Here is a 15,400-nt window from a genome sequence, read left to right as displayed (position 1 = left end):
TACTCCTGGTTGCTTAAGGCAAGCTCAGATCGAACAATTGTTCCACAGACTCATGTCCATGCCCTGTATGCCAATTCCCAACAGTTGTTCTTCTCCTATCCTTAATTCCGTTTTCCCTTTTTCAAAGATAATTTCTGCTTCTAATTGTTCTAACAAATCTCAACCTAATAGAGATTTTGGAGATCCAGGTAGATATAAAAACCTGTATACAGAACATTGCGTTACATAATAACCCGAGTATGACTATACATACATACAATCAGGATAGGTAACAAACAATCCTTTAACTTCCGTAACTTAACAGTCTCCATTCTCCCAGCCTGTTCCTCTTCACTTCTTTTTCCTGCTTCTTTATTGATGTAACTTCATAGTGTCGCTTTTTTTTTTTTTTTTTTTTGAGGGCAGGCTCCTGTCTTATACCCTTCTCTCCACAGCAGTTCTTTTCAAAACAACTTTTCATTGGTCAAACAACTTTGAATGTAACAACAACAGCAAACACCCAGAAACATACATGCGTTAACGGCTGTAGAACAAGAAACCACCTGGAGAACAAGAAACCCCAGACTGCATGGTGTCTCCTGAATCACCCTTCTTTGTTCTCTTTAAACTCTTTTATATTCCCGATGGCCTTATCGTTAAGAGTATAATGTTATCTCAATCATGGGGCTTTCCAACCCCCATGGCCACATTCCCATACCTCCCCCTTCTTTATTAATATCAACCATTTTCTCAACACGAATTACCACTCCATATATAACATTTCCCCAACTTGTACTTCAAAGGTTCACAAAAATAAGCCTTTTCAGGTTGATCGGTTGCACCTTTTACCTTAACATAATCATTCCATAAAGGCATTAGTGCTTGATTTAAAACCGAATATGTTGCCCCATATCAATAAGAAATTTCACTTCCGTTTCTCCCCTAACTTCATTATAACCAGTAGAGGATCCGTTAGGGTAGATTCCCCAGGTCCCCGTTAGATCTGTTGAAATCAGGGGCCAATGATTTCCCTAGAAAAAGGCTAGTCAATTTGTCCTCTGAAGCCAGGTCCAAAACGTTGTTTTTTGTTTGTTTTTTTTTTTCCTTCCCCATTACATTTCAGAGTTGGTCCAAAAATTCCACAGGGGTTTCTTTTAGACCTTGTTGGAAGCATATTCTCAATTCCCAATTCGTCCAGATTCTAGTATTTACTTAACCGTTCATAATTTTCAGGATGATTAGGGTCTTAGTGGGGGTCGGTCAGGGAAATACAATTGTCCACAGTTCCCTGAGCGATCCCATTGGCAATCTGAGCTCACACATGAACTCAGGTTGTTTTAAGAGTTAACTGCTTTTCTGTTTCTGTGACAACTCTCTGGGACCCATCATGATCCCTTTGCCCCAGAGGGCTAACACCCAAGATTTTAAGGTCTCAGCCCCGGGCTGAGGCAGAACTGTTAACATTCCTACATCCTCTTTCCCTGCTCATTCAACTTCAAACACCTTTAACACTTTCAATAACCCTTTTAACACTTCCTTTATCTTTCTCCAGCCTGTACTTTTCTAATGCCAACATCAAAGGCGCAGTCAGGGACCAACTTAATTCCGTACCTTTTCCCTCCAAGATGCTGAAACAACATCAGTATACAACATTCCACGCTATTTTCCTTCTCAAAAACAACATTGACTGTAGCAAAGTATTATAGTTTAAAGCTCCATTAAAAGGCCACTTTTTTCCACATTCCAGCTTATAAAGCGGCCACCATTGATTACAATATTTTATCAGAGTTTTCTTATTTTCACTTCCATCCGGAGCCCCCCCTATATCCTTCCAATGACTCATAATACAACCCACCGTACTTTTCTTCGGAATTTCACTGCTTACTCACCCCCCCATTTTCTAAATCACACTTTCAGAATATATGTATCACTTACAAAAATGTGGGCACACAGGTATCTTTCAGTAGTGATGTCACAAAACTACTAACTACTAATGTGGGAATAGAAATGTTGTTTTTACAGAGTTACATTGTTTAGAAGGAGGGAATGTGGTACTGAGATATGCTTACAGTGATAAGAAAGTTTAGCAGGCGACCTTGCAAAATGCAGACAACCAGACTCCTTAGGACAATTAGGTGAAAATCACGGTGTTAAGTCAAGTCAGATAAGTGAAGAAACATTACCACTTCAAACAGTAAAAATGTCAAAAGAAATTTGAAATTTAACAGGCCGGCAACTGAAGGCCATGCATTGTTTGTGAAGCATCAGATAGATTGTGAACCTGGATTACCCACTCAGTGGGGAAACAGGGGAGGGTCCTGCCATCAAAAGGTATATAAACTGTGTTTTGGAACTAGTAGATGCGCTCTCTCCTGCTTGTGGGGCGCCCGCCATTGCAATCGCGAATAAATTACTACTTCACTGAGATCCTCGCCTGAGCCTAAGTTATTGGCTACGGAGTGTTTCTCACAATTTGGGGGCTCGTCCGGGATCCAGTCACCTACTGGGGAGCCCCACCGCCGCAGCAGCAGGAAGGCATGCCCCGCTGATTTCAGCGGTCCTGTGCATCGACGGTGGCGGTTCTGCGGAAAGCTGACAGAGGGCCCGAGACTGGTTAAAGAGGCAGGATCCGTGAAGTAGTGGGGAAAGGAAGAAGGTAGGCACTCCGGGTTTTTAAGAATCGATCCGGTAACTCTGTGCACAGACCAAGGTAAGAAATATTAAGTATTGCCTTGGGGGTCGGGTATCTGGTGTATGGTAAGCCCTTGCACGGGGAAGTGCTGGCACTACACCAGGGGAATCTGGTGTACGGTAATCCTTGCACGGGGAAGTGCTTGGAAGTACACCAGGGAATCTGGTAAACTCAGGTGTGCGGTAACGCTGGCACGGGGAAGTGCTCGGCGGTACACCCCCATTTTTCAGTACGTTGGTGTGTGGTACACTGCAGAAGGGAAATTTCTGTAGCACATACTGGCGAGGGTTAGGAAAAATGGGAAAATATGAGTTCCAGGGGACAGGGAGATATCCCTGGGGGAGTGCCTACTAATAGTTCTTCCTGAAGAATTATAAGAAATTGGAAACATAATCCCAAAATTAGAGGGATTGTAAAAGAAAAATAATTTTAAAAAGGTTAAATATTGTGTATCAGTCTGGACAAAAGAACCAATTAAGGAAACAGCAGTATTTTGGCCAAAATACGGGTCTGATGAAAATTCAGGCTTTAAATTTATGTGTAAACAAGAAGATTCCTTTTTCAGAGAAGGAGCCAAGTTATGCTCCCTATAATCTTAATATTGAACTGGTGGCAGCAGCAGTCACTCCAGGAAGGGAGACAGGGACTGTAATTAACACTGTCCCTAAAAAAGTATCGTACCCTAGGCTCCGGCAAGAATTCGAACAAGGTAGAAGAGATATTGAGAATTTTGCCTTCCCTGATACTAACAGTACTAACACTAACTGTGTATCCTCTAAGGTGAACTACCCCCTCCTCCTCCTTACCAGCAGAGAGGTTAGGACTTTTAAGAGGAGAGGAAGTCTTTATTCGAGGACCCCAACAGCCTAGTTGAACAATTAGACCAGTTCCTACGACCTGATTTATACTCTTGGGGGAGGGAATTATGTCTATAAGTATGTTGTTTACAGGGAAAGAAATGGGAATGATCAGGAGGAGAGCTGCTATACAAGAATGGGAAAGAGCTCATCCTCCAGGACCAGGGGTAATACCGGCAGGGCAGAAATACCCACTTGCCAATCCTGGCTGGAATAATAATAGTGTGCAACACAGAAATCATATGAGAGACTTGGGGTCAGAATGAGAAAGTACTTGGGGATGAGACCTGAGGACCCAGTATCCCAAGGGCTCCTGAAAGGTCATTGTGTGATTAAAGCCTGGCAAAATATGCAGAAAATGCTTCGGAAGGTGGGGGGATGTAGTGAACTGACTGGGGGACCCTCCTGCGGGAGGCCCTGGAGGTGTGTGTCCGGAGGGGAGATAAGAAGGAAAAAAAAAAAAGAGAGCGAAACTAATGGTATTGACAGTGCAGTGGGTAGTGAGACAGAGGGTTGGAGAAAGAGGAAGAAAATCTTCAGGGGGAGTCAGGGCCAGGATGGAAAGGAGAGGAAGAGAGATGAAGGAATGGCAGGCAAAGAAGGCTGCCTGTGTTGTGGCCTGAGTCCTAGCAGGGACAGGCTTTGATAAGATGTTTTAAGTGTGGCCAGGTTGGCCACTTCGAATAGGAATATCTGGAGTGGAAGAAGGAGGAAAGAAGGAAAATGGGATGAAATATGCTATGTTGATATGTTGTTTCGGTATCTTGGAGGGAAAAGGTATGGAATTAAGTTGGACCCTGACTGAGCCTTTGGTGCTGGTATTAGAAAAGTACAGGCTGGAGAAAGATAAAAGAAGTGTTAAAAGGGTTGCTGAAGGGGTTAAAGGTGTGGCATGTAATATTTAACAGAGCTGTTTGAAGTTGAATGAGCAGGGAAAGGTGATGTAGGCATTATCTAAGTAACAGTCTAGAAGTTTTAGTATATTTGTATATTTGCTGTGGTGTTTGTTCAGTTTCCCAAGCATCGGGGAGGGGGGAACAGCCTGCTCCACCAGGGGCCTCTCCAGCGGCCGCAGGGGGGCTTCAGCTCCAGCACCTGGAGCGCCTCCTCCCCCTCCTTCTGCACTGACTTTGGTGTCTGCGGGGGGGTTTCTCGCTCTCCCAACTGCTGTTGAGCAGCAGGTTTTTGTTTGTTTCTTTGTTTGTTTGTTTTCGTGGATGTGCTCTCACAGAGGCACGGACTGTATTGCTCATGGCTTGGCTCTGGGCGGCAGTGAGCCCCTTAGGGGCCGGATGAAATTGTCTCTTACCTGCCACGGGGAGGCTTCTGGGTTTTTCTCACGGGGGCTGCCACTGCAGTTTCCCACGCCCCCCACTCACAGCCCCCGAACCTTGCCATCAAACCCAATACACTGGGGAACAGCTAGGTCATTACTGACTTGTGAAGTATCAGGGATTAAATTAACTAACGAAACCCTAAAAAGTGATGGGGGCAGAAGGGGCTGGGATAACAGTGCCACTTTTGGGGGATACCAAGCTGAGACCAGGGGATAAAATGATCACTGGGTAATTATTGTATGTACCCAAGGCAGGGACTAACTTGTTGAGAAGGGATTTGATGATTAAATTGAGCATTCAAACAGTAAATTGTTAGACTGGAATAACAGTGTTATTAATGGAGTGCTCTCAGGCCCTGAGAGCAAACATACATGTATATTCACCTCTGACTGGAAAGGCCCTGAAATGGGGGCGGAAGCAACAATATAGGTGGACAATTTTAGCTCAGGGGTTTACAGGGCCACCTATCTATTTGGGTAAATTCTAAAAAAAAAATAATAGAAAAATAAAAAATTTTGGAGCAATTACAACCTCCCAAGGAGGTATTAATGTTAACAAATATGTGGATCATTTTCTATTGTCAGGACAGGAGAAAAGAGTTGTGAAGAAAGCTACTAACAAGCTATTCAACTTTCTGGGAAAGCAGGGCTTGGGAGTATTGAAAAATAAATTACAATATGGAGAAAGAGAAGTCAGGTATTTAAGGCATTTAATGTCTGAAGGAAAACAGAATAAATACAGAAAGGATTCAGGGAATTGTTGAAAATTAAGAAAGAACTAAAAAGTTTTAAAAGAAAGATTTTTTAAGGAATCAGGAGCTATGAAGTCTGAAGGAAAATGGATACTCCTTGATGGGAGAGAAATGCTGAATAAAGTGATAATGAGGCAAATATTAATTGTTTTACATCAGAAGAGTCATTGGGAGGTGCAAGCAATGTGTGATGTTGTGCTACGAAAGTATGTCTGTATAGGAATATACACTTTAGCGAAGCACATATGCAGAGGATGTACCATATGTCAAAAGGTAAATAAAAAGGTCTTCTGTAACCCATCTAGAAGAGGACGGGAGCCAGGGGTTTGACCTTTCCAAAGTATACAGGTAAATTTTACTGAGTTACTTGTTTGTCCTAATTGACCACGTGACTGGATGGGTGTAAAGCTTTACTGCAAGGGTTAAAGCAGGCCTTAGAGATTGAGTGGGATTTTCACAGCCCCTGGCACCCCTTCTCTTCTGGGAAGGTGGAACGAATGAATCAGACATTAAAGAAGCAATTAACTAAACTAGTGTTAGAAACCCAACTTCCTTGGGTAAAATGCTTACTCCTACAGGTTTAAACAGCACCAAGAAAGGATATAGGAATTTTACCATATGAGATGCTGTTCAGATTGCCCTATCTGGGCAGAAGGGATGAGATACCACAATTCAAAACAAGAGAGTTTTCTTAAGAACTGTATTCTGGGGTTGTCCTCTTCTTTGTCATTTCTCAGGACCTGTGAGTTGTTGGCTCAAACCCCACCTTTGGAATTCCCCATTCACCACCATCACCCAGGAAACCGGGTCCTGATTCGGACCTGGAAAGAGTCAACTCCGGCCTGAATGGGAAGGACAATTACTAACCACTGAAACAGCCGTAAGAACTGCGGAAAAGGTTGGACTCACTATACTCGAGTGAAGGCATCCGTCGACGCTAGTACCTGGGAAGCTGTTCCTACAAAAGACTTGTTGGAAGTTGAAATTGAAGAGAAAAATCTCATAGTGGACTCTGAGCAGGATAAGAGCTTACAATTGTAAAGTAACCTTTTATTTTCACAGGTAACTAACGACTGTGACTTGTGATTGAGAGAAAGAACAAGCCTATAGTGAATTGCAGTGCTCCCAAGGGGGGGTTGTTATAGTAGTAGTGTACATCTTATTTTTTGTATCGATAATTATTTGGAAACCTAAGGTTTAAAAATAATGACAGGGAAAAATTGATTTTGTTTTCAGTGATTCTAGGCCTCAGAGAAGGCCTTGGTCAATTGGCAACTTGGAAAAGGCATGACCAGATAATAGCAAAAATGGGATACCCCATCAAAATATGGGTGACTGTGACAGAGGGTTATGTACCACAATCTGTCACGTTTGATGTTTGTGAGGTGTTAGCTTGTGGAGATTTAAATGCCCAACGACAATTGAGCAGAGAGAACAAATAACTGAGAGAGACCCAACAGCCAGATTGAGAATAGCTGTATGGAAACAATCCTCTATTGCCATCAGAGAAAGGGAGAAACTCAAGGAGAAAACAAGAGAGAAAACAGGAGGCCCTCTGAAATGTGTCAGTTCAAACAAGGTATGGGGATGTGAATGCCTGGATAGAATGGGTCAAATATACCGTCCAGAGTCTCAACCATATCTACTGCTATGCTTGTGCCTCGGGATGACCGATTGCCCAGATAGTGCCCTTCCCATGGGGGTGGACCTAAGACTCCCAAGGGATGCGATATATGATTGCATTGTACCAAGAAAAGACTGCCTGGGGAAATGAGGCCTGTAAGACTCTCTTTGCTGTTTCTTGCATGATAACAATATCACGGTTCCCCCTGCATTCTCTACAGCTATAGGTAACCATACAGCTTGCCTCTCACGGCAGGGTGTGAGTGCTACCTGGCATCTGGGAGAATTTGCCTTGTGCTACCAAGGACTTGATGGGAAACTGCTCAAGACTAGAGATCCCCAGGGCAGATCTCTGGTGGTACGGTGGAGGGAAGATCTTACGGTCCACCCTACCATCTAATTGGGAAGGCACTTGTGCACTTGTTCAATTAGCTATACCCTTCACCCTGGCATTTGAAAGAGAAACATCACAAATGCCCAGAAGAAGTGAAAGAGGCTTAGAAATATCATTTGATGATAGAGTATACATAGATTCTATTGGGGTACCTAGAGGAGTTGCAGATGAACATAAAGCCAGAAATCAAATTGCTGCAGGGTTTGAGTCACTGTTCTGGTGGGTAACAATCAATAAAAATGTGGATTGGATTAATTATTTCTATTATAATCAGCAGAGATTCATCAATTATACCAAGGATGCGATGAGAGGAATCGATGAACAACTAGATGCCATCAGCAAAATGGCTTGGGAAAACAGGATAGCATTACATATGATGCTCGCAGAGGAAGTAGGTGTGTTTGTGTGTCCAATACTGAGCAACCATTGTTGCACTCTTATACCCAACAATAGTGTCCCAGATGGCTCGGTAACAAGAACATTGCAAGGGCTTACCACCCTTGCCAGTGAATTGGCAGAAAAAGTAGGCATATTTACATCCTTGATCGTAGTTGTAGGAGTTTTGACAGCCATTGGTTGCTGCATTATCCCCTGTGTAAGAGGACTAGTACAGTGGTTAACTGAAACCGCACTATTGAAACAAATGTCCATGGAGCTACCACCTTACTCAGATAAGGAGATAATGAGGAGATGGAAAGCAAAGAAAGCAAAGAAGAAGAAGTCTATCAAATTGCACCTTAGAGAAAGGTTTTGCAAAAATCAACAGTTTATAAAAAAAGAAAAGGGGGGAATTGTGGGAATAGAAATGTTGTTTTTGCAGAGTTACATTGTTTAGAAGGAGGGAATGTGGTACTGAGATATGCTTACAGTGATAAGAAAGTTTAGCAGGCGACCTAGTGAAATGCAGACAACCAGACTCCTTAGGACAATTAGGTGAAAATCACGGTGTTAAGTCAAGTCAGATAAGTGAAGAAACATTACCACTTCAAACAGTAAAAATGTCAAAAGAAATTTGAAATTTAACAGGCCGGCAACTGAAGGCCATGCATTGTTTGTGAAGCATCAGATAGATTGTGAACCTGGATTACCCACTCGGTGGGGAAACAGGGGAGGGTCCTGCCATCAAAAGGTATATAAACTGTGTTTTGGAACTAGTAGATGCGCTCTCTCCTGCTTGTGGGGCGCCCGCCATTGCAATCGCGAATAAATTACTACTTCACTGAGATCCTCGCCTGAGCCTAAGTTATTGGCTACGGAGTGTTTCTCACACTAACAACGCCACGAAACTACTATTATCACCAAGAAAATAGCCAAAATCGCAGTAACAATAACCAGAGTTAAATACCACACTCCATGAGTCAGAAAACCAAAATAGGCAACACAATTCCAGATGGACCTTAAAGCAAGCTCTTTCCTAAAGGTCCCCAGATATACTTATGGTGCTTACCACAAAGTATATACCAAATACTGCCTTGCAGAAGATCACCTTCCGACTTACAGACAGTTCCAGATGACCGGTCTACCAGAAAACCAAACCAGAATAAAGAATATACTCACTCACAATGATCAGGTCCTTGTCTGCCTCCGCAGTGATCCAGTGAGTCAAGGAGTCCCTCCGGGAAATCCCGGGGGTACCCTAGGGAGTCCTGTCCCCAGTGGGTCCTGCAGTCCAGCAGAGAGGTTGTCCCATCTGGGTCGCCAAATTGATTTAAAGATCAAAGCCAAAATTTCCTTAAGTGGTATATTCTTTATTGCAGCGCTGGATGCACGGGGATCTTTCCGCCTATCGTGCATGTTCGAAGTTACAAACTATCTCATATTTATACAGCGAAACAATGAATATTCTATTGGCGCCTATACATATTAATTACCTAACCCCGCCTACTCTCGTTTCTTATGCTAATTAGCTTATCAGTCCTTGAGCAAAACCTTCCAAGAATTGTGGGCCGGGGTCTTCAGGATGTGGGCAGTGGTCTTTGGGAGGAAGGCTGTAGGTCTTCCTCGTGATGCACTTTTCACCTTTTGCTTAATCAGTTGTTTTCCAAGCTGTAAAAATGCTGAGTTGGCTTTCGGTTTAACTGAGGGTCGGCAGACAACAGGAAGTCTCAGTTAACAAGACATAACAGACTGTTGACTCAAGTTATCTCAAGTCTCAGCCTGACTGAGGGTTAACAGATAACCGGGTGTTTTCAAATAACAAGATGCTTCAACATAACAGAAGGTCAACAGATAACAAGATGTCGTTTACTTTGTTCTCGCTAACTTTTAACCACAAGTTTTATTCTATCCTAAAGTGAGTTTATACAATATCAGTCTCACTGCAAGTCCACAAGACTGACACAAAGGTAATGTACAGCATTTTCTGGAGTGAATATACAATAGACCTATTCCTCCAAGTAAGAAAAACTCCCACAAATAATGGTTTGTAGTAAAAAAAAAAAACTGAGTAAACTCAGTATAAAAATCACGGATGAGACATTTATGAACACTGACCTAAATTAATTCTGTTCAACAAGATTACTCTAAGTTTTACCATTGATTTCAGTCAATCAGCCCTGAGTCAGGAGATTTTAGTTTTAAAAATGTAAGATTTTTTAATCCTTTCAATTGTGAGTTTAAATGATCATAAATACTATCTGTCCAAATCTGCAAACAAACTGAGAAAATAGAGTCATGAACTGCTCTATCAGTATGTTTCTTTGGCATATTATGGTAGTTAAATTCTAGCACATTCACTCTCAGCTCTAACTACCCTTTAACAGGTAGATAACGAGGTAAATTAACCTTCTGTGAATCAGAATTGCAATAGGGATGCATATATAGGATGGGAACAGAAAAGGTAGATAAAAAGAAGCAAAACAAAAAAAGAGGGTTAAGGGAGATTAAAAGAAGGGAAGGAAAGCTGATGAAATCACATAGATGTAGAGGTCTGCTATGTAAGTTGGACGATTCATGTCACAGAGGTTAAAAAAAAAAAAAAAAGCAACTTTTAAGCCTTGGATCATTGCCAACAATTACCAATGGTGGAGCTTTGCCATTTGCTCAATTTGCCCTACTGTTATTTCCATTTTCTATTTCTAACCCTTCTAAAATTAACACGTTTCCCCATCATCTGATGCTGGTGATGACAAGGGAAGCCTTTATAAAAGACATAATAACCCGAAATGCTATCAGTGCTATCAGTGTTCTGCACATTCACCGTAAGCAAATTTCTCATGAAGGAAGTTTTGCTGTGGGAAAACCGAGTGCCAGTTTACAGACATCATGAGCTTATGGACAGCATTAATCACGGGACTTACCCCTAACATATATGAGAATGAGGAACCTGACACCTTGTGTTCAACAAACGCTCTAAGTTGGATGTCTTAGCAACAAAGACCTTGAATATCAGGTAAATGTCAAAGCAATATTTTGATCCTAATTGGTAGATGTAAATGCAGAAGCAGTATGTGGTCAGATAAACACTGCCATAAGATAAGAATAGAGGGAGGGGGCGAAAAAGAGCAAGAAAATTAACGAAGCAGCAGTAATTTTGAAGGGTTTGTCAAGACCGGCTGTCGAAGCAGCAGGAAGCAAAGAAAAAAGCTCATTGCCATAATCCAAACAAGAAACAACTCCTGCACAAGCAGAGGTTTTAATAGCAGAGCACATCAATTATGCAAGTGTTGAACAGTTATGAGGTTTTTGAACTACTAGGCAAGAATGAACAAGAGTGGATGGATTGCAGCAAGGAGCTTTGTGTCTGCGTTGCCTTCTCCCCGAGATCCCACCTCAGGGTGGTCTCACTGCCTTTCTGAAGTGTGAAGGCAAGGTGAAAATTCAGCTCAGACAAGAAGGCTAAAAAGGGAGCTATTCCACAGCAAATAAATGGAGAGGACCCAAAAGACTATGCATGGCTGGGCCTGTTAGAGCCCAGGTACCTGAGGTACAGAAATATCTGATGAGGGCAAGCAGGGGGCCAGGTATGACACTTCTTCCTCTGCATGGTAAGGAGAAAACACGAGGTAGTGAGCTAAGCTTAGGGTTAGGAGCAAGACAAGTGTCTGATCTTGAAGGAGACAGGAAAAAGGGACTATCCAGTGCTCTTCTTCCGATGAGCAGGTGCTAGAGTTTAGCACCATGCAGACTTATATATACACAAAACATACCATACAAGACACATTACACGGTTCATAGGACTGTGTCTCACTGCAGGTCCACAAGACTGACACAAACTTTCACAAATTCATTGTAAGTCTCATGATGCATGTCAGTCTTCTGGAAACTCCACCTATAGTTGGGTAGAAATTTCACATATATTTAAGAAAGCTGGGTCTGAAGAAACGCTTGACAATACAAGCCAAATCCCTCATAAAAAAAAACAGCGCAAAGCCACCTGCGAATTCCTTCCCCACAAAACTGGACATAGGTGGCTGTTCTAAAATTTGCAATGACATCTGTATTTTCATGGAATCACAGAATCACTGAATCATACAATCATAGAATGGGTTGGGTTGGAAGAGACCTTAAAGAAGATCCAGTTCCAACCCCCCTGCCATGGTCAGGTACACCTCCCACTACACCTGGTTGCTCAAAGCCCCATCCAGCCTGGCATTGAACACTTCCAGGGATGGGGCATCCTTCTCTGGTCAACCTATGCCAGTGCTCCAGGTGCTTCAGCCTCTTGATCATCCTCGTGGCCCTCCTTTGGACTCATTCTAATACTTCCTTGTCCTTCTTGTGCTGGGCCCCAATTTTCCTGTGAAGTAATAACCTGCTCTTGGGACAAATGTTGTAGTCTCACATTAGGTAGAGATCACAAATGACAACTTATAGCACATTTCTGTTGAAGTGTAAGATAAGTGTTCTAGTATAAGGGTTATTGATAATCTTTGTTCTTCTTCAGGTATTTTGAGTTTTATGAAGGGCCTTTGGAATACAACTCCACCAAATGCCTGGAATTACGACAGGACATCATTGAGGTGAAGGTTTTGTCTATGTAAGTATGAATAAATGTTTGCTAAAAAGGTTACTTTTCAGGCAGGATGGAAATGATAACTTACGATGAAATTATGAAAGTTGTAAGGTGCAAAAGATTCTTTCAATAGGGATCTCATTGGGGATTCCTGAGGCAAGTAGTGACATTTGGATTTGATCTGAGATCTATTTGAAAAAAAATGGAGGTTTTTAAATACATTGAGACATTTTGTTCAGGACCAGTATTCCCAGTTTGGAATTAAATAGTGTTTGCAGTATTATGTGTAATATTATATTCCAAGCCCTCTACTGAAGGTAATTGAAGAGTAAGAACAGAGAGACTGACTCATGACTGGCTCATGCTCTGTCGTTGACGGTGGACAGTAGTGAAGGCTAAGAAATGAGGCCAAATGGTTAGCCCTACCTGATAACAAATACTGGCATGGGGTCTCTCTGAGTGGTAGGTGGTGTCTAGACTCCAGTAGTCAGAGTGGACAACAAACCTCTTTGTTAAGTTGTTTGGATCTTTTCTGAGCCCATTTGTACGTTTGAGCCCACTGCCATAATTTCCTGCAGCAGTGAGTTTCAGTAATATCACTCAGTAAAAAGTATGGAAATACATTTCTGAGAAATCATACAATATCTGTATTTTGTCTTTTTTTTGGTGCTATATGTACATCAGGAAACTAATGAGTTGACTGAGATGTAGCCATGAAGCTATAGAGCTGAAGTCAGGCAAAAAAAGGTTGCCCATGGAGCTGATTGGACAAAGCAAAGCAGGATGGTTTTGTGTTGTCCTTCTTAATTTTCAGCATCACATTGTATTTAGGTGATTACATTATGTGTAGTCCCTTACTGTATCTACAACCAGTGGTGTAGTTATCTTACCTCCAATCCATAAGGTTTGTTAAGGTCTGTGAAGTGCACTGATGGTCTCAGCTGAAAGTGCAGCTGTATAAGAGCACAGCTTTAAGCGATCAAGGCTATGGCAAATAGAAGTTGTTGCTCTAGGTCTGCATGAATTTTGAGCATGTCTCCCTTGCTGACTTTGTGCACCAAAAAATGTAGGTTATGTCTTTGTCTTCTGTATTTGGTACCAGGTGAAGGATACACAAGTAGCAACTTTGCACTGCCTGCTGACTTGTAGTGCTTAAAATAAATAGAAGGGGTGAGAATGTGACACTTCTGCCAATGTTCTGCTGAAGATGGTGAGTTTTGAATTGCTTTTCTGCATACTTATTATATGGTACAAAGAATTACTCATTTCTCTTCATCTTTTCCAGTGGTACACAGAAGGCAGTGGACTCCTGCTCAGTTGGATAGATAGCCTTACTTCTGTGATAGATGCCATTTGACATTAAGCTCTTTTACTATGCTGGATTCTTCTGATGTGCTTCCTTCTGATGTGGTACATTTCCTAAGTCAGCCCTTATGGTAATGGAAGATTTCCAAGTTAATATGCTCTGGTGGGCTACAGAAAGTACAATATGACCTAATTCCTTCCTCTAACTTACACAGCCTATGAAATCCTAAGTTCTACTCACTTTAAATATATAATTCTCTTAAAAGTCTTTGTTTTATTAGAACATTCAAAGCCCCCAAAGTTGAAGAGAATTCATTAATACCTATCAGTCTTGAATAATTCTCAGACTTCAAAATTTCCTAGCCATATTATAACATTGCTGTGTACCTCTAGGCGTTTGTAAGGCCTCTGTTATATCCATTGTCCAAATGCAGAAAAGTGTGTATGAACTGTTAGGTAGAAGTAGTTGGAATTGATACCACCTAAAATGTGTCACCCTTTGCTAGCCTACTGGAATTAGGAGCATCACTGCTTGATGTAGCTAAAAGTATATTTATTAACAGAGGGGGAGGGAGAGCTCCTTATGTAAAGAGGTTTTTGTGTTCTCTTCTCCTTACACATGCTTATCCCTGCACGTGTACAATTGCAGTTTATACAATGAATTTACCAACAGTGTTGTTCTGTATGAACTCATGGATTAACATACCCTCACCAAAATATATGGAAAGCCTCTAATAATGGTAGTTGGTGAAATTATATAAGTATCCTCTCTCTCAGTACCACCTCTGCTGGGCCTTTTTGCCAAGTGGAACTTTAAACCCCAAAGCCACTGGTGCTGGCAGATAAGCTTCCCTGAATTAGCAATTCTCACATTCCTTCTCTATATATATTTTCCTTAGGAAAGATAGTATTGGGACATAACAGGAAGCCCAGCTTTTTTGACTTTGATTCCACTTTCAGTTATTAATTTATAATATATTGTCGTGGTTTAACCCAGCCGGCAGCTAAACACCACGAAGCTGTTCGCTCACCCTCCCCCCTCCCTCTCTGGGACGGGGGAGAGAAATGGAAAGTGAAGCCCGTGAGTTGAGATAAAGACAGTTTAATAAGACAGGAAAATAATAATAACAATAATAATAATACAATGATGATAATAGTACTAATAGTAATAATGTGTACAAACAAGTGATGCACAATGCAATTGCTCACCACCCACTGACCAATGCCCAGCCTAACCCCGAGCAGTCCGGCCCCCTCCCCCCGGCTAGCCACCCCTAGATATTGTTTAGCATGACGTCAGATGGGATGGAATACCCCTTTGGCCAGTTTGGGTCACCTGTCCTGGGTCTGTCCCCTCCCAGCTCTTACTGCACCCCCAGCCTGCCTGTTGGCAGGACAGAGCAAGAAGCTGAGACGTCCTTGGCTTGGTATAAGCACTGCTCTGCAACAATTAAAACATCGGGGTGTTATCAGCACTCTTCTCATCCTAAGCCAAAACATAGCACCCT

The 15,400-nt window shown here is 42.1% G+C and overlaps 1 protein-coding gene across 1 annotated transcript in view; it reads right to left on the bottom strand.

Annotated features, from left to right (window-relative positions):
* Positions 1–209: 209 nt before the first annotated feature.
* Positions 210–15,400, bottom strand: part of LOC137847037 (uncharacterized) — a 222,527-nt gene continuing 207,336 nt past the window's right edge. Inside the window, exon 2 of the mRNA XM_068665309.1 lies at positions 210–828. The gene's annotated coding sequence lies outside the window, so the exon portion shown is untranslated. The remainder of the gene's footprint in view (positions 829–15,400) is intronic.

Source organism: Anas acuta, chromosome W, assembly GCF_963932015.1.
Source record: "Anas acuta chromosome W, bAnaAcu1.1, whole genome shotgun sequence".
Lineage (NCBI taxonomy): Eukaryota > Metazoa > Chordata > Aves > Anseriformes > Anatidae > Anas > Anas acuta.
This window is presented reverse-complemented; position numbering and strand designations above follow the sequence as displayed.